Source organism: Schistocerca americana, chromosome 1 (assembly GCF_021461395.2).
Source record: "Schistocerca americana isolate TAMUIC-IGC-003095 chromosome 1, iqSchAmer2.1, whole genome shotgun sequence".
Lineage (NCBI taxonomy): Eukaryota > Metazoa > Arthropoda > Insecta > Orthoptera > Acrididae > Schistocerca > Schistocerca americana.
In genome coordinates, this window is record NC_060119.1 from 253,665,116 (window position 1) to 253,686,093 (window position 20,978).

The window sequence follows — 20,978 nt, forward strand, 5'->3', positions numbered from 1 at the left end:
TTCTTTCCATTTTGTGTTATATGTTTCATCCGTTTTATTCTCACACTTGTGGAATTGTTTTATTAGTAACAAGGCACCGATGACCTCGTAGTTTGGTCCCTTCTCCCACCTTTAAACCAACCAACCAACCACTTTCCTTTGTTTGGCGTACAGATTCAAAACTTCAGTTAGCTACGTGGCAAATAGCAGTTGTCATTGTAGAGATGCATGTGAAGCACCAATGTTTGCAAGTGTCATGCAGAACATGCACACATCAAAAAAAGTTTTGCATCATCGTGGTTCCCAGAACTCGTGGAGAAGGATGTTGACTGTGGATATTCTATCACACACAAAGTAACTTTGACTGTTCAGAGATGTCACTAAACCCACCCAAAGATGTAAACAACCATGCATGAGCAGTGCCTATTAGACTTAGGTGGTCCAACAGCTGATCAGTTCCAGTCATTCCACCAGGGAGGAGGTACACGGCTCATGTTGTCTGTAGTTCAGCCATGCCTACACGGTCAATACCGCAATTTGATCATGTCCGCATTGTTACTTTGTGCCAGGCAGGGTTCTCAACAAGGGAAGTCTCCAGGCATCTTGGAGTGAACCAAAACAATGTTATTCAGATATGGAGGAGATTCAGAGAGACAGGAACTGTTGATGACATGCCTCGCTCAGGCCGCCAAAGGGCTACTACTGCAATGGATGACCACTGCCTACGGATTACGGCTTGGAGGAACCCTGACAGCAATGTCACTGTGTTGAATAATGCTTTTCATGCAGCCACAGGACGTCGTGTTACGACTTGAACTGTGCACAATAGGCTGCATGATGCACAACTTCACTCCCAACGACTATGGCGAGGTCCATCTTTGCAACCACGATACCATGCAGCACGGTGGAGGTGGGTCCAACAAAATGCCAGATGGACCGCTCAGGACTGGCGTCATGTTCTCTTCACCGATGAGTGTCGCATATGCCCTCAACCAGACAATCGTCGGAGACGTGCCTGGAAGCAACCTGACCAGGCTGAACACCTTAGACGCACTGTCCAGTGAGTGCAGCAAGGTGGAGGTTCCCTGCTGTTTTGAGGTGGCATTATGTGGGGTTGACATATGCTGCTGGTGGTCATGGAAGGCACCATAACGGCTGTACGATACGTGAATGCCATCTTCCATCCGATAGTGCAACCATATCGGCAACATATTGGTGAGGTGTTGGTCTTCATGGACAACAATTCGTGCCCCCATCCTGCAAATCTTGTGAATGGCATCATTCAGGATAACGATATTGCTTGACTAGAGTGGCCACCATGTTCTCCAAACATCATCCTTATCGAACATGCCTGGAATATTTTGAAAAGGGCTGTTTATGGATGATGTGACCCACCAACCACTCTGCGGGATCTACTCTGAATCGCCGATGAGGAGTGGGACGATCTGGACCAACCTTGATGAACTTGTGGGTAGTATGCCACCGTAAGTACAGGTATGCATCAGTGGAAAAGGCCGTGCTGCTGGGTATTACAGGTACTGGTGTGTACAGCAATCTGGACCACCTCCTGTGAAGGTCTCGCTGTATGGTGGTACAACACTGCAATGTGTGGTTTCCATGAGCAATAAAAAGGGCAGAAATGATGTTTATGTTGATCTCTGTTTCATTTTTCTGTACAGCTTCCATTACTCTCAGAACCGAGGTGATGCAAAACTTTTTTGATGTGTGTATTTTATGCTGAATTGATGGTTCAGAATTATAGTTGTGTACTCTTCAAATTTCAGCAGCCATATCTGGTTTGGAAAATCATTTCATCCAGGTGTTTCTAAGGAAGTGATTTTAAGTGTGTGACCAGGGTGTATACGATCCGGGACAACGAGTAGATCTGGGAAAAACCTGGGAATTTTTTCATACAGGAGAAAATGAGAAAAACTCAGAAATTTTTCATTGTTTTAGTTTTCTGTTAAATTTTTGTAATTGTGACTGGTAAGAACAGATTCTTTAACAAAGGATACTGCTGTATGCCACTACTGCAGAATAATACTTCAACAGTAAAACATAAACAAAATAAAAAAAGTAAACAACTTAAAATGTAAAGGAAATCCGCCATATACAACAATGTCACACAGTCCTCATGCAGGCATCTGCCTACAGCAAAATGTGTCAAAGTCTTTAGGAAGACTATGCAATGCTTCATAACAGCAAATTGCCTTCAATGAGCGTGAAGTCATAACTGTTTGCATTAGATTCGTTGTAGCAATTATGAGCGGGCTCATGCGTGTGCGCAGTTGAGTCACGTTTGAGTAGTACCTTCTACCGCCTCTGGCTACAGAAATGTGGCCATTATCTGAGTAAGCACTAGCAGCAAGCAACCAGATCCTACCGGAAAAGGGGGTGCCAAATTGTTGAGGAAAAAAAAAAAAACAACTTGTTTCACACAGCGCCTAGCATCCAGCGCATGTTGGTCTATCGATTATTCATATGATTTTGAAACACATCCCTGTTGGTTTTTGAACACTTTTGAACACATTTTAAGTTTATTTCTGAATGAATCATAAGTTGATTTTTGAATGTGTGCATAGTGTACGTGATGTCTCTGTCAGGGGAATCCTCATCGCATCTAGAAATAAATTTTCTGCAGACAAAAGGGGATGGAGCTATACGAGCTGAGCAGAGTAAACCTGAACAGTTGAATACCAATTACTATCTGATCATGTGGTTGATTTGGTTTGTGAATGATCAGCGTTGTTATAGTTATTAGCAAAATCTATAGATTCAGACTATCAGAATGGAAATAAATGACTAACAGGTGAGAAAGATTACGTTTTATCTTCTCGGTGTATCCAAGAAAATGAAATTTTGACAGAAAATTTTTGGTCAGATTGCTACACTAGTGAGGACCAGTTGTACAGTCCCCGGCTAGCAGCTGATTAAGTTCTGTTCTGGAAGTAAGGCGGAAAACGTGTTGTACGAACATGTAACAGTGCCTAACCAGAGAATAATCACGGGATAACTAAACTTGTGATTCTGGTAGGGTTAGTGTACTTAATCAGTGAAAAAATTTTGACAATGGCAGGAATAGCTACAGAATTGGTGATGACAAGATTGTTTGTTTGAAAGAGGAAGGAGAAGCAACGGGGACATCACACAAATTGTGGAAGAATAAGATGATTCCAAATTTGTATAAAAACTTCGTAATACTACTTTTTGATCTGTAGTGGTTAATAAAAAAGAAAAAGAGAAGAAAAGAAAAGGCTGAAAGTGTGGGAAGAAATGGTGAATAAAAAGTGGATTTTAAAATCGTTAATGACCATGAAAAAGGGAAAGAATGAAAAGCAAATCGGACTTTGTATTACAGAAAAGCTATCGGACTTCATGATTCGGAAAAGCTACTGTTGGGCTGGTCCTTGCGGCGTTTCTGAGCAAAAGTCAAACCAATTTCTACTACAAAAATTATTTGAAAGAGAACAGAGAATAACAAAATGTGATTAACAGGGGGAAATAGTGTAGATAAGAATTCATTTATTACCAAGTTGCTGTCCAGAGTGGCTGTGCAGTTCTAGGCGCCACAGTCTGGAGCCGAGCGACCGCTACGGTCGCAGGTTCGAATCCTGCCTCGGGATGGATGTGTGTGATGTCCTTAGGTTAGTTAGGTTTAATTAGTTCTAAGTTCTAGGCGACTGATGACCTCAGAAGTTAATCGCATTGTGCTCAGAGCCATTTTGAGCCATTACCAAGTTAATATGTCTTCTCTCGTGCGGCATCCAGGTCTTTTTCTCCAACAATCTCCTGCTTCATTTCTGCATGAAAAAGTCATAGCTGCTCCAAAATCTTACAGTAAATTTCACCATCCAGGAATTACTAATGTCTACGAATTAAAACCACCTTGATATTGAATGCAATGTATTTTACGGCTGCTTCCATCCTCCAAATTTCATACAAGCTTCCACAATACAATATGTCTGCACATCAATAAGTTTTTACATCTTTTATCAGACCAAGACTAACGAATAAATTTTTACATCTGAATCATACCAAGACTAGCGAATAAGTGAAGTTGAGCTTCCGCTCTCAAGAGACAAGAGCGGGAAGAAAACAAAAAGAGTTACAATTTTTGTACCTTTAATTTCTTATAAATATTTTCTCTGCCGTTGAGGGCTCATACAGCTGCGACGGTATAATTTATGTCTGAGGGAACGAGTGTAGTGCGGCGAAATTCAAAGTCCTGCTACAGATCTCATGCTTGAGAAACAGGTGTGTATGAATGAAATGTGAAACTATTTCGTATCATAAAGCTTTTTGGTTGTAGTAGACCTAATAGGCATTTGATATTGGTACTTCGTGAATTATATTCTGTTGTGTTATAATAATGACCATTTGTGCCAAAACAGTCTTGTTTATTTGGTGTGTGTTACAAAATAGCTGTAATATTAGGAAGGCCTATTTTGTTTTATCTAGTAGACAGTGACAATACAGATGTTATCAGATAGAGAAACCATGCCAATCTTGGGTATTATTTGTATTAACAGCTTTCTCAGTATTAGATAGCGACATTTCGATTTTTTATGTAGCAAAACGTTTGACGAACTTTGATGAGGTAATAGATTCCTTCGCAGAAAGGAAAGCATGCCATGTAAAGCTGTAGCAAGATTAGACAGAAAAAAGTGCTAGGAGCTAAGGAATGAAGAAATGTGTAATTGCTTGCTTGTCTCTTGTCTTTATTGGTCTGTCAGGGGTGCCAAAACTGGCGTCCATACCTTCAAAAATGATACAGGAAATGAAATTAATGGTAGCACAGCAAAAGCAGAAATGCAAATGTCCATTTTTCAAATTTTTCTTTACAGAAGAAGATCGTGGATTACTGCCCCAATTTAATTATTGCTCTATTGCAAAGATGATGGATTTAGATATTAATGTCAGTGATGTTCCTAAAGAGCTGAAATTACTAAAACTAAACAGTACCCCATGGGATAATGGAATCCCTGTCAAATTTAGTAGTGTGTTTGTAGCTGAATTAACCATCTTCTTTCAATCACAATGTACCACACATCTCTCATACAAAATACTTTTTTTAGTAGTTGGAAGACAGCACACTTTACTTCCACATACAAGAAGAAAAACAGAAGTGTTCCACAAAACCACCATACAATGTCTTTCATATCTGTTGTATAATTTTAGAACATATTGTTTTGCTGAAACATAATGGCAGGCAACCACATCAATGTTTGTCACTGAAATGTTGATAGTGTGCTTTGGAGTTTTATGTTCTGCTCTGTGCTGTTGTTAAAATTTGCCCTTTCTTCCTATCCATTGTTTGCTTCTCTGATGACATCTGTTGTGCTTCTGTGGCTGCATCAGTTTAGTACAAAACCATAAGGGACTCCATCAGCCATAGGTGGCTGGCCATAAGTTCATAGCCATTTATATCCAATTGTTTCCCACTCTAATGTTTCCTCTCTCCCAGTAAGGTGAAACTGGCATGGCAAAATATTCTTCCGGTCACAGCAGTGTCGATGTAGTGGCTCACAACAGCAAATTGTGAAACCGTCTTCGCAATATGGCAGCACAGTAGGAGGTTTAAAGTGCTTGATGAATTAGCATTCTTAATGTGGAACTTCCACAGGCATTCAATGCTACATCACATTTCCTTCCCATAGAGAAACGTTTAGTGTGAATGCATAGTTTCCCGGTGGTATATACAAGGGTTCAATGAAAAGTAATGTCTCCACCTTCGTTAATTGGATTTGGATGGAAATATTTTAAAAAATCAAATGCAGAAATAATCCTTAGGATGTGATCTTTAATTACCAATATTCACTTTTCCACTTAATCACCAGCCAATTGGATACATTTCTGCCAACGATGAAGAAGTTTTCTGAAGCCGTCACGGAAGAGGTTGACACTCCGTTTCCACAACCACAGTCTCACAGTTCTCTCAGAGTCTTCACCAGAAGTGTAATGTTGTCCCCACAGATCGTCTTTCATTATTGAGAACATATGAAACTCGGACAGTGCTAAATCTGGACTTTATGGAGGTGGTGAGATTCAGTCTCTGAAGTTCTGCTGCGGTGGTGTGTGAAGCTTGTGGTTTAGCATTGTCATGCTGCAGGAAAATATTTCTCTTTTCCTTTCGGACCCTTGTTAGCTGTCATTTCAGAGTTTGCAGTTCTGTAATGTAACACTCTGAATTTATTGTTGTTCCAATCTGTAAACATTTTGCTTCTGAAACTCGGTGGTTGCTGTCGTAGGATGTCAAATTCTTTGGTTGTCACGCAGGTCAGATGTTCCCTCCACAACATCTTTAAACTTACTCGCCCAACAACACACAGTACTCACATCAACACAATCACCATAAACTGCTTTCATTCTCTGATGCATTTCCTTTGGAGTGACACCTTCTGCTGACCAGAATTCAATGACTGCACATTGCTTAAATCACATTGTCTGACCGTCTGTGTAGTATTCCATACTTTACACAGTAACAACACTATCGTTCACTGCTAAGGCTCCCCACCAACTGGAACTGTAGAGAAGAGGCTACGGAACAAGCCAGTACCTGCCATATACCAATGCTGCCAACTGTTGAAGAGTTATGAAGGTAGAGGCATTACTTTTCTGTCAACCCTCGTATATACCTGTCAAATAGTTTCGATCTTGCAGCCGCATCAGGGGATTGCAGCAGTTTTATGCTGGACAGACTGAGTGCGCTGTTGAATAACACTATATAGTATACGAGATGCCCCAGAGATGAGGATCTTCTGATTGACAATGAGCGTGACAATGAGTGTATGGAAGGCCATGGATCAGGGCACTCAGTTGGATACAGTATTTCTTGTCTTCTGAAAAGCATTTGACTTGGTACTGAAAGCAAAATGAAATAGGATAACAAGTAAAATTTTTGATTGGATTGAAGCTTTATTGGTTACGAGGAGAGGTATGCCCCACGGAAGTGTGTTGTGTATTAACAATCTGGCAGACAGTATTAATAATAACCTAAGACATTTTACGGGTAACACATTATCAATAGGAGATGCTCTCTGAAAACAGTTGCACAAATATTCAGTCAGATCTTGGTAAGATTTCAAAATATTTCGAAAATTAGCAGCATGCTTTAAATGATCAGAAATAATAAGTTACTGTAAATGGATAGATAAAAAATTTACTCACCAAGCAGTGGCAGGAGAACACATATAAAGAAAAAAAAAGTTTTACATATTCAAGCTTTCGGAGACAGTGGCTCCTCCTACTGGCAGAAGTATTGGAGGGGAAGGAAGAGGGGTGAAAGAAAAGGACTGGAGAGGTTTCAGAAAATTGGTAAAGTTTGAAAAAGTCACTCAGAACCCCAGATCATGGGGGTGGGGGGGTGGGGGGCAGCTTACGGGACTTCCTTCTCATCCCATCGCTTCATGAAATGATGAATATAGTGTTTTAGGACCACAGTATAAGTTACCCAGTTGGAATCAGTCAACTTAAACGGATGTAACAGTTCTGAGGGTATAAAGTGAAATGATCTCAAAGGCTCAGTCATAGATGAAACAGGAGGCAGACTTTGGTTCACATTGAAGATACTGAGAAAATGCTATCAGTCTGCAAAGAGTACTGCTTACAAAACACTCAAGTGACCCATCCTAGAAGATTGCTCAAGTATGAGATACCCATCAAAAATTGAACTAACAGTAAATATTGAAGATATACAAAGAATGGCAGCATGAATGCTCAAAGGTTTGTGTGACCAATGAGAGAACAGTACGAAGATACTAAAACAACTTGAACTGGCAGACTCGTGAAGACAAATGCAAACTGTCCAGGGAAAAGATACTTCCAAAGTTTCAAGAACCGGCATTAAGTGAGAAATCTAGGAATATCGCACAATCCCAGTTATTACTCTTGTAGGGACCACAAAGACAAAATTAGGGTAATAATATTCTCTTGAATTATCAGACACATCAAATGATTTAAAACCCATGAGTTTTCAGCCGAGTGCTCCTCAGCTTGTGTCAAGTGGCGACTGTCATGTTGCTGTTGACAACCTTATGTAGCTTTGCTATCACTGTTGGCATCACTAGTTGTCAGTCCAGAGCTATACAAAGTAATGTTTTGGTTGCAAGACCACCACATGCACAACAGCCTCCTTATGGCAAGGTCTCAATATGTGCTTAACTGCAGGCTGCTGTCTGTATTGAGCGTATTATCATAAATTTTTATCTGATTTTCTTCTTTCCTAATGCTATCCCAGAATCTGTTTATCCATTTAATAATTGATATTTCATCAAATGCAATTTAGTGTTCTGCTGTCAATCATTTCTCAGAATATTGAAGGCAGAAACACCTCATGTTCCATATGGAACTGTTCACTAGTGTGCAAAGTTCGTCAGACGTAAAACTGTCAACAGTTGCATACTATTTTGTATATTCATGGTTTTCTGAGGATCTGGGGCCTACTTACCATTCACACTGGTGTCACGAGTTGTCAAATTTTTGCTATAGGCCTGAAGACTGAACTGACTGTGCCTCTTCAGGAACAAGTAATTGTTACTGAACAAGAGTGACAGAAGTGCAAGCTTCTTCATGCCCTCCTTGAGAGTCCTCTGCTTAAGAGTCTTTGTAGAAATGGCTTGCAATATTTGTTGGTTTTTGTAACTGTTTTCTTTGAATTCTTTTAGTAAGTGGCTCATTTCTCTTGGCAGGTTTTCATCTTTTATAATAGTTTCTGCTCGGTGTACCATGGTCCTCAGAAAATATCGTTTCTGTACTGGATGGTGGTATGATGCAGATACTGACCAGTGTGGGTGGGTTTTTGCTGAACACGTTGGCTAGAATACCCATTTACTTCTTGGTAGACCAGGGTGTCAAAGGAATAGGAGCACACCCTTCGTCTCTACCTCCATTGTAAACATGATGTGGTCATTAATGTAGTTGCTGTCCAGCTTTTCATGTGCACAAGGCCAGACAATGAATGTGCTATACATGACAATAAAAGCAACTAGGATTTGCAGGAACCTCGTCCAGGGCGATTTTCTCAAATTACTCTATAAACATGTTGGCTATAACTAGAGCTAATGAGTTTTGCATCACAGTGCCATATGTCTGATTAAAGTATTCTTCACCATTCAAAAGACTTGTCAGAACACACTTAAATAAATCCAAAACAATGTCGGCAAAGAGCTGAATAATGAGACCACGTCAAAGCTGATGGCCGTATCTCTTCCTTCATGGTGGAAACATTTAATTAAGCTAATGAAGTAAGTCATATTCTTGATATGGTGCCTGCAGTGAACAATGTATGCAGTAAGGAAGCTGTCCAGATGTTTTAAAAGTCTGCAAGCTGGTGATCCATTGATACTCACCATGAGCCATAGCGGTACATCCTCCTTATAAATTTCTGGCAGGCCATAAAACTTGGCTGGTCAAGGTACCTGAGGGGGAATATTTTTGATGACACTTGCCTCAAGTGATGATTGCTTAACAAGCTGTGACGTCTTCTTCAGTATTCTGGGTGTTGGATCCTGTGGCAGTTTTTGATATGTCTTGTCCTTCAGCATCAAAGATCTTCATATTGTAGTTGGCTTGTTTCATTACAACAGCAACCAGGACTATTATGAGAAGGTCGTTGTGGAGCTTGGCCAGGACTACTGTGAGAAGGTCATTGTGGAGCTCACAAAGGCCATTGCGCTCAGCTATTTTCATGTTTAGGGTTAGTATTTCAGTTTTTTGAAATGCGGCTCGTTTCTCGCTAAATTTCTTCTGAAGTTTCTCTGGGAGTCTTGCAAACTGCCTGTTCTACACCACTTATTATGTTAGAGAGACAGACTCGGTGGTGATGGTGAAAAGTTAGGACCCTTGTAAAGTGACACCATTGCACTTGTGTCATCGTTTGTTACTGTCATGTTGACAATGATGCAGTTAAGATTTAGATTTTGCTCCATGTTGTTGTTGTAAAATCTGGCTGAATTGCCCTTTCTGCCTATCCACAGTTTGCCTCTGTGATGACTGTTGTGCTACTGTGAGTGCTTCATTCTAGACCCAGTCCAAAACTGAAAGTGACTTCATCAGTTATAGGTGGATTGCCATAAACATGCGACAATTTGTATCCAGCATCTTCCTAGTGTAATGTTTTCTCTCTTGCAGCAAGATGAAACTAGCATGGCAAAATATTCTCTTGGCTGCAGCAGTGTGGATAAGGTGTCTCACAGCAGCGAAGTGTGAAACTTAGTTTCTCAATGTGGCAGTGTAGTTGGGAGCCTAGACGACTTGATAAATTAGCCTTCTTAATGCATAAATTCCTTAGACATTAAATGCTGCACCATGTTTTCTTTCCCATAGAGGAGGATTATGTGTGAATGAAGGATTTCTTGGTGGTACGGGGAAAAATAGGTTTTGTCAAGTAAATATTAAGCTAACAATAGAAAATAAATAGCATTTATTTGGTATAAGTGAAGAAGCAGCAGCTTTTTTGAAGTGGCAGCTTTCTTCCAAATTAACTATGTTACACTTAGCTGGCCTATGACAATAACATTAAGCAATATAGTGATATTTTTTTGTTAGCAGTGTGTACAGATTTATCTGAATCTCTCTTTTGTTAGTTTCTAACTTGACATATTCCACATTCCTTAGGGTTCTCATTCTTGAAAAGATAAATGGAATGTAATGAAAGAAGGAAAGAGTAAATGAATGAGAATGAATGAAAATTGCATTTCAAAATTGGCTCTGCTGTGTACCCCCTCAGTGTACTAGGAAAAGTGCAGGTGGCCTAAATGGTAATGATGATCAAGTCTAAGTGCAAATCAGATGATGATGATGATGATGATGATGATGATGATGATGATACACCAAAGATGTGTGTTGAGGTGGTCTTCAGTCTGAAGAGAGATTGTTGCAGCTCTCCTCGCTAATCTGTCCTGTATGTCTCATCTCTGCATGGCTTCAGCCTACATCTGTCTGAACCTGCATACTGTAGTAAGGCATTGGTTTCCCTCTGTCACTGCCCCCCCCCCTTTCCTCTCTGCCTGACACAAGTTTCCTCATTACCAAATTAACCATTCATTGATACCTTAAAAAGTGTTTTCTCAATCTATCCCTTCTTTTAGTTGACTTCAGTCAGTACCTCTATAAAGATTATTTTATCTGCGTACACCTCCACCTCCACCTCATTTGAAAAGCTTCTCGTACTATTGCTACTTTCGATTTTATAACATTTCACTACTCCTGTTAGTTACTTTGGTTCTCAAACAGCAGAACTAATGTACTACTTTTGGGGTCTCATTATCTTATCTAACTCCCTCAGCATCACCTAATTTAATTCGGTTACACTCTATCATCATCATTTTACTGTTGTTAACATTCATCTACATTCTCTTTTTCATACAGTATGCAAGTTCTTTGCTGTTTCTCCCAGAATTTTGATGTCATCAGGAAACCTTAAATTTTTTTCTTCCCCAGAAAGTATAAGTCTCTTTCCAAAGTTCTCTTTAGTTTCCTTTACTGTTTGCTCCATGTACATATTGAACGACAAGGGTGATAGACCTCACTCAGTTATTACCTCCCTTTTGTATCCTTCAACTCAAAAGGTATCTACCGGTTATAATGGATATCTATGAACAAATATTCATACCATTGTGTGCTTTACTAAAGAGTAAAAATATGTCTTCTCTGTAATATTTCTGAGGCCTTGCACAAGTCAAATTCTTCACAATGCTTTTCCTCCTAGAGATATCCATGAAAAACAACTTCTTTTTTGTGGCAGGTTTTGAAGCACGCTACTTCTGTAGTTTAAACTTGTGTAAGTTTGTTTTCAAACTTCCTGTGAGGATAGATATAGGGATCAAGTAAAAATGAAATTTTTTTATAAAATAATCTTTATCCATTATTAAAATATGATGGCGTAAAGTTGAGTTAAATATAGCACATAAAATTTGTTCTTCCATGAACTGAATGCATGGAAATGGTTTAAAGCGAATCAATAAATAAAAAATGCATTCTTATGATAAAATTGAAAACTTGCTTTCAAAAATCCAACTTCATTAGGATCTTAGCTGAATTAGTGTGCTCCTATCATAGAACAAAAAAGGAAATATGCCCTAGGCAGAGTTAGTGATGTAAAAGAAGAGAACTAGTTTTTTTGACCCATCTGTCAGCTTCAAAGACATTTAAATAAAGGAATCTTGACATATTTGCACTTTTTTTAGTGAGTAAACCCTACTTCTCAAGTGCAGTGTGTCCTCTTAGTTGCATGACCTTGGCACACCTGCATCCTACAATTTATAAGCTGAAGTCCCTAATCCAAAAACCAACAGTAAAAAATTAAACAAAATTTAAAAATTTACAAAATACAAAACAATATAATAAAAGAAGAGCCTGAAAAAAAATAAAGAAAATAAAAGGAAAAAACCTCCTGCAGGCATGTGAGCTTTATGTGGTGGTGAGACTTGTGTGCTCAGAGAACACAGTAAGCTATATTGGTCAGATTCAACTATACCAAATAGGTAACTGTAGGGGATGGAGACTAATGACGCCCCACTCAGGCAACATGGTGCAAAATACAATAAAAAAACCTGTTCCAGATCACTTGTTGCCTGAGTCATCAAAAATATACAATTCTTGCCAAACTGTGGTGTTTAGTGTCAAAATTAGGGTAGAGTAAAAGTTGCAAACCCGAATAAAAAGCTCCTATCATAGCACAAAGCTAGGCATGTGTGTCCTGGGCAGTCAGGTGTGTAAAAGAAGCAAACTAGCTTTTTGACTTATCTGACAGCTTTAAAGACATTTAAATCAAAACATCTTGACATATTAGTGCTTCCTTACTTGTTAGTATTAGTATCCATGTCATGCAATATAACGCATCATGTGAAGTAAAGTAACATAGTATATGGTGTCATACTGTATAATATGACACATACCAACACTTCATCCAACATGGTGTTTGTCATAGAGATTAGATTAGATTAGATTAATACTAGTTCCATGGATCATGAATACGATATTTCGTAATGATGTGGAACGAGTCGAATTTTCCAATACATGACATAATTAGGTTAATTTAACAACATACTTAAGTTAATATAACAACTTTATTTTTTGTGTTTTTTCTTTATTTTTTATTTTTATTTTTATTATTTTTTTCAATTTTTTTTTCTTTTTTTTCTTAATTTATATCTAAAAATTCCTCTATGGAGTAGAAGGAGTTGTCATTCAGAAATTCTTTTAATTTCTTCTTAAATACTTGTTGGTTATCTGTCAGACTTCTGATACTATTTGGTAAGTGACCAAAGACTTTAGTGCCAGTATAATTCACCCCTTTCTGTGCCAAAGTTAGATTTAATCTTGAATAGTGAAGATCGTCCTTTCTCCTAGTATTGTAGTTATGCACACTGCTATTACTTTTGAATTGGGTTTGGTTGTTAATAACAAATTTCATAAGAGAGTATATATACTGAGAAGCTACTGTGAATATCCCTAGATCCTTAAATAAATGTCTGCAGGATGATCTTGGGTAGACTCCAGCTATTATTCTGATTACACGCTTTTGTGCAATAAATACTTTATTCCTCAGTGAAGAATTACCCCAAAATATGATGCCATATGAAAGCAATGAGTGAAAATAGGCGTAGTAAGCTAATTTACTAAGATGTTTATCACCAAAATTTGCAATGACCCTTATTGCATAAGTAGCTGAACTCAAACGTTTCAGCAGATCATCAATGTGTTTCTTCCAATTTAATCTCTCATCAATGGACATACCTAAAAATTTGGAATATTCTACCTTAGCTATATGCTTCTGATTAAGGTCTATATTTATTAATGGCGTCATACCATTCACTGTACGGAACTGTATGTACTGTGTCTTATCAAAATTCAGTGAGAGTCCATTTACAAGGAACCACTTAGTAATTTTCTGAAAGACAGTATTGACAATTTCATCAGTTAATTCTTGTTACTCAGGTGTGATTACTATACTTGTATCATCAGCAAAGAGAACTAACTTTGCCTCTCCATGAATATAGAATGGCAAGTCATTAATATATAATAAGAACAACAAAGGACCCAAGACTGACCCTTGTGGAACCCCATTCTTGATAGTTCCCCAGTTTGAGGAATGTGCTGATCTTTGCATGTTACGAGAACTACTTATTTCAACTTTCTGCACTCTTCCAGTTAGGTACGAATTAAACCATTTGTGCACTGTCCCACTCATGCCACAATACTTGAGCTTGTCTAACAGAATTTAATGATTTACACAATCAAAAGCCTTTGAGAGATCACAAAAAATCCCAATGAGTGGTGTTCGGTTATTCAGATCATTCAAAATTTGATTGGTGAAAGCATATATGGCATTTTCTGTTGAAAAACCTTTCTGGAAACCAAACTGACATTTTGTTAGTACTTCATTTTTACAGATATGTGAAGCTACTCTTGAATACATTACTTTCTCAAAAAATTTGGATAAAGCTGTTAGAGGGGAGATTGGATGGTAATTGTTGACATCAGATCTATCCCCTTTTTTATGCAAAGGTATAACAATAGCATATTTCAGTCTATCAGGGAAAATACCTTGTCCCAGAGAGCTATTACACAGGTGGCTGAGAATCTTACTTATCTGTTGAGAACAAGCTTTTAGTATTTTGCTGGAAATGCCATCAATTCCATGTGAGTTTTTGCTTTTAAGCAAGTTTATTATTTGCCTAATTTCAGAGGGAGAAGTGGGTGAGATTTCAATTGTATCAAATTGCATAGGTATGGCCTCTTCCATTAACAGCCTAGCATCTTCTAATGAACACCTGGATCCTACTACATCCACAACTTTTAGAAAATGATTATTAAAAATATTTTCAACTTCTGACTTTTTGTTCGTAAAGTTTTCATTCAATTTGATGGTAGTACTGTCTTCCTCTGCTCTTGGTTGACCTGTTTCTCTTTTAATAATATTCCAAATTGTTTTAATTTTATTATCAGAGTTGCTGATTTCAGACATGATACACATACTCCTGGATTTTTTAATAACTTTTCTTAATATAACACAGTAGTTTTTATAATTTTTGATAGTTTCTGGGTCACTACTCTTTCTTGCTGTCAGATACATTTCCCTTTTCCGGTTACAAGATATTTTTATACCCTTAGTAAGCCATGGTTTGTTACAAGGTTTCTTACGAGTATATTTAACTATTTTCTTGGGGAAGCAGTTTTCAAATGCATTTACAAAAATGTCATGAAATAAATTATATTTTAAATTGGCATCAGGTTCACGGTACACCTCATCCCAGTCTAACTGCTGTAGGCTTTCCCTGAAATTTGCAATTGTTAAATTGTTGACTGAACGTACTACTTTGGAGGACTGTTTAGTATTGCTGAATGGAGCTATGTCATATATTGTAACTAGCTGTGCACCATGATCAGAAAGACATTCTCAACAGGCTGAGCATTTATCTGGTTAAACTTATCTTGGTCTATAAAGAAGTTATCTATCAGTGAGCTGCTATCCTTTACCACCCGAGTAGGAAAATCAATAACGGGTGTCAAATTGAAAGAACCGAGTAATATTTCAAGGTCATTTTTCCTATTACCCTCTTTCAGAGAATCTACATTGAAGTCCCCACAAATAATAATTTGCTTCCCCCTGTCTGACAGATAGCACAACAAGGAGTCCAAATTTTTCAGAAATAGATGAAAATTTCCTGATGGGGACCTATATACAGTTACAATTATAAATGTGCCTTTATTTAATTTAAGCTCACAGGCACATGCTTCTATATGTTTCTCTACACAAAACTTTTTTGTTTCTATACTTTTTGCGCAATGATAACTTTTGACATATATGGCAACTCCTCCTTTCTCCATATTTTCTCTCATTACATGTGCAGAGAGCTTATAACCACTTACATTTACCTTATCCATATCAGTAACAATGTGATGCTCAGACAGGCATAGTATATCTATTTCATTCTCAGCTTCTAAATCTTCCAAACAAACCAGAAGCTCATCTACTTTATTCTTTAAACTCCCAATATTTTGATGAAATATACTTACATTATTTTTAATTATACTTTTATGAGAACCTTTCCTTATTCTAACATTTGCAGTACTCTCCTGTCTGAGTTTCTCATTGTGCTTAGGCCTAGTTCCTATACCAGTGGTCACATGGTGTTGAGAGAGGCAGATTATGTCAATTGGGTTGGGTGACTTTAGTTCATCAATGCAATTACCTAGGACTGAGATACAACTTGGTGGAGATAAAATTTCTGGTGATTGACGAAAATTTATAATTGATAGCTGTGATTGGTGATCCAATGTGCTAGAATTGTGCTGTTGAATTTCTTTCCTAAACTGAAGATTTGTTTCAATCCTGACCTCTCGTAGAACTTGACATCTTTCTGTCTTACTTATCCTAAAAAAGGTGCTGCTCCAACACCTGTAACCACTGGTATTTTACCATTCATGGCAGTGCTTCCCCCCCTTAAATTTCCTGCTATTACCCCAGCCAATTTCCCCTTCCCTTTCCTGTTGAGATGTAGGCCGTGCCTGGTATAGTCTCACCTACTGAGATAATCAACAGCAACCACACCAATATGAGCCCCCGCACCCGACGCAAGCAGCCGTTCCAACTCCAAATTAACTCTCCCAACAGAAGAGTTCAAATGAGGCCGGTCATGGCGTCTCAGGACAGATACAAATTCAACATTGGTGTGTCTCGATGCCGACGCAATCTTTACCAGGTCACACTCTATACTGTACCCAGGATCTCTGTCGATGCTGTTCCCTGGCCCTCCCACAATAACCACGGTGTCTTCCCTGGTAAATCCTTTACAGAGTGAACCTAAATCCTCTGTCACCTGATCCAGACTAGCACTTGGTTTGAAAAAATTTGTGACCTGGTATTCTGGTCCTAATTCCTCCTGCAGAAGTTGGCCTACACCTCTGGCATGAGAACTGCCTAACAACAAAACTTTCTTCCTTTTCGATGACTTTCTTACATTCTTTTTCAATTTCCTATTGAAAGTTTGTTGTGTCCTGTCTACACCTACCTCTGCTTGAGGCTCATCAGTTTCTAATGCCATATGATACAACGTGACATTAAACTTTAGAATGAAAGCATCCCCACTCTGGGATACGTCCTGTTATAGATACACTCCCACCCTCGGGTTATAGATACATCCCACACTCTGGAAGCAAAAAAATTGTGTGTATTTGTTATTACACTCCCCACCACACATGTACCAGGGGTTGGTTTTCAGAGGAGAAATAGTCTCCCCAGAGAAAAAAATCAACCTCCCCCTCAAACCCCCCCTCCACCCAGAAATCAAAAAATGATTTTTGTGTCTCTCCAGAAACAAATCCACCCCTAGAAATCCCCCGCCCCCAAGAAAAGATTATTTAGCTATTACATGTATTCTCATCAAACGTGTGATGTGTGTTGTTTACTATGGCTGGCAAATCTGGTTTTTGGACGCATGATCAGGACCTATAAATTGCAAGATACAGGTGTGCCAACACCTTGCAGCTAAGAGAACTCACTCCTGTGGGGAAGTAGGATTGCCTCATAAAAATGTGTTAATATGTCAAGATATTTTAATTTAAATGTATTCGAAGCTGCCAGTGAGTTAAAAAAACTAGTTCCCTTCTTTTTATATCACTAACTCTGTCCAAGACATAGTTGCCTTTTTTATTCTGTGATAGGAGCAATTTTCATTCTTGTGATTGATATTTCCTATAAATTAATCATGCAAATAATATATCTTTCAATAGTCTTGCATTAATAGGTACCTAGTACCTCATGCGTACTTACTTACCATAATTAAAATTTCTTTTGTGCCATCTTATTGATCACTTCTCATTAATGTTATTAGAATTGTTCTTATGCAAAAGAAAACCAGTTACTCAGCAGTGAGCTCTAAATTTTCTCAGCAGTACAATATCTCCTAATATTTTGCAATTGTAACCATTATAGATATTAGTACAAAGCCTTTCTTGTTAAGTCCTATTCATCATATACTTCGATTACATTTTCTCTTTTCCTTTTAATGTTATCCTTCTACTAGTTGCATGAGTATTCAAAATAGATCATGAGACTAAAATTAATGTTTTCTTTCAATATTTTAATGGGGAAAAATGAAGCAGTTAGGTAACTCTGATTTTTTTAAATATAAAAACAAGTTCTTTATTTCTTTAAATGTCGATACATTCAACTGGTGACGTACATGATTGTCTGTGTGCCCTGAAGGAACTAGTCAGATTCTTAAGAACTGCAAAAAAGTTGCCACTGCCACTTTCGTCCTACATGATAGTAAGCAAATATCTGAGCTTCATTGGGTGTTGGCCCCTGACTAAGACCTTCACTATAAAGTGACAAACACCTAAGACACTCGACACAGATTTTTCCTTCAAGTGGTTGATAATGCTGTTTGTGGCTTGTATTAGTGGTTCACTGATGGCATGAAAGTACGCAATGAAACTATGTGTGAATCTTTGCATAGTTATGGGCCAGTTATGCTGTATTAGAATTAAGGTTCTGCAGTGGTAAAGAATTGTAGAAGCTCCTGTAGTAAAATATGGTGGAGTAATAACTGCACACTCAATGCAACAACCATACAATCAATTCCCACAATACAAGCAGATACCGTATTTACTCAAATCTAAGCCGCACTTTTTTCCGGTTTTTGTAATTCAAAAAACCACCTGCGGCTTGGAATCGAGTGCAAAGTAAGCGGAAGTTCTGAAAAAATGTTGGTAGCTGCCGCCACAACTAACTTCTGCCGTCGAATATATGTAGCGCTACACAGGCATGCTTTGCAGGCACAAAGATAAATGCTGGCGCCAAAACCTCTGCGTCAGTAAATAAATTAAAAAAAAAAGGCGGAAGACGAGCTTTTTTTCCTCCGCCCCGAGTTTCGACCACTGCATTTTCATACATTATCCATCGAAGTAAATACAAATTCCGTATTGTTCATCTTCGAATGTTGCAGCATTTCAATGTACTACGAAAATCCGACTGGCAAGACTGTTAGGGATGTTTGTCAATATGGCCAACTCTACGTTCTGAATTTTTTCCTACCTGTGAGAAGAGATGGTTGCTAATAGGAACTTTTATGAATTGTGAATCACATGCAGTATTCTCTTCACCATAAGAGTAATACGAATATAAACATTTTGCCACGTATTCTTTCGTGTTTGCTGCTATCTCATTTAAATTCTGTCTGCCTAATAAACTACAAGACTGGAGTGAGACAACAGCAAACGCGGAAGAATATACATATCATATTTATATTCCTATTATTCTTATGCATAGTAGTGATACAGTCAGAAATAAAGCACGGCAATTGACTAGATTTTTAAACCTAAGATGACTCTAATTTCTGTGCAGAATGTAATGTACTAAAGAGGTGTCTGCAAAGATTTTCAAACGGAGAAAAATTTTCGCTAGACTCTCGATCTCTAACGCAGTCTATTATTTGGTTCTTGTTGATCATTATCAAAGAAGGCAGCAGTGTAAGTAACAACAAATAGCAGTTTCTTGCCATTGTTTCGCTAATGAGACGATTCCTCTCTCTCTCTCTTAAAGAAAAAAAAGCGGCGGTAGCACGCACAAAAGCAAGCCATGCCGCGAGCGGCGACAGGCCGTAAACACTCATTATCAGAATGCGACAAACAATGCATGACACAGTACAGTAATGCATCTTCAGCTTAGAGTGACGTATACACGTATAACAAAGAGAACGGCACTGAACAGATCAAAGAAAAATAAGCAATCAATTCAAACCAGACGAAGCACGTGAAAAAGGAAGGGTACCCGTATAAATACGGACGGAGTGCCTGACACATAGCAATGGCTACCTGGTAAAGCTTAACTGCTAAGCTTATGTCTCGAACCAAACTACTGCAGCTGTATCGTCATTCATTCGACCTAAATTGTGTCTCATATTACAATGGACCAACTTTGTTTTGATTCGGAGGTGCGGTCTAAAACTTTTCTCTCCCCTTGAATTTCGAGTCTCAAATCTCAGGTGCGGCTTAGATTCGGGCAAATTTTTTTTTCCTTGATTTCGAGTCTCATTTTTCAGGTGCGGCTTAGAATCGAGTGCGGCTTAGATTCGAGTAAATACGGTACCACTCTTCACCATGAGAGGATTCTGGGCCAGACCACTATCCCAGAATACTGGAACACTAATTGGACTCATACCAGTTAGATATTTCCACCAATCAACAACCACAAATGACAATGAATATGTCTTGTGCACAGAAAATTCATGAAGAAATCCATATGGATTCATTTATTTATCTGTACCTTATTAATCACCAATGATTTGTGTAAGATCTCCCCTTTGATTTAATACTGACTAAAGATTGTGACTGCCTGACAAAAATTTACATCCAGAACATCTTTGAGAAATTAACACCCAATATCTGTACCTTCACATCTTTCAGTGAACATGCAGCACCCTCCCAGATTTACTCTGTTAACATCTGGTTAATGCGAGGTCAGATCTATCACCAACTATCAACAAGCTGTTCCCCTTTCAAAACTGTACTTCCCATTCAAACCTTCAAACCATTGGCGAACCAGTAAGAATAAGTAAACAAACTGTGGTATTAGCATTTTTAGCAATTTCAAATTGTCATGGTGAGCTGCTGTGACTTGAGATAGGAGCCACGTGCAACTTCTAGTATCTTTGCTACTCAGCTTACTGCTTGGTTGGGATTCTCGTCACCACCAAATTAGCAGTGTCCTTTCCACCTATTGCTCTTTTCTACAACAGTATAACCACAACAACCTATAAATATAATCAAACATTGTACAGTGACAGTCTTCCTTGACTCCTACCTTGGTCTGTAAATTATTTCTATAATGAACTGAAGTGACAAGTTCGTCCGTAACTTCTACCACAGAATTATGGCATGTTACACAAGACTAAGTAAGGTATTCTGAGAATGAAAAGGAGAATGTTGACACTTAGAGCAGAGTCTGAGACAGTTCCAATAGCAGCATGAAGTAGTAAATGAGAACATGTTAA

At 38.3% G+C, this 20,978-nt stretch overlaps 1 protein-coding gene across 1 annotated transcript in view; it reads left to right on the forward strand.

Moving 5' to 3' along the window:
- The window catches only part of LOC124623192 (DNA-dependent protein kinase catalytic subunit-like), a 565,210-nt gene that overhangs the window by 217,217 nt on the left and 327,015 nt on the right, over positions 1–20,978 (forward strand). The gene's annotated exons all lie outside the window — the stretch shown is intronic.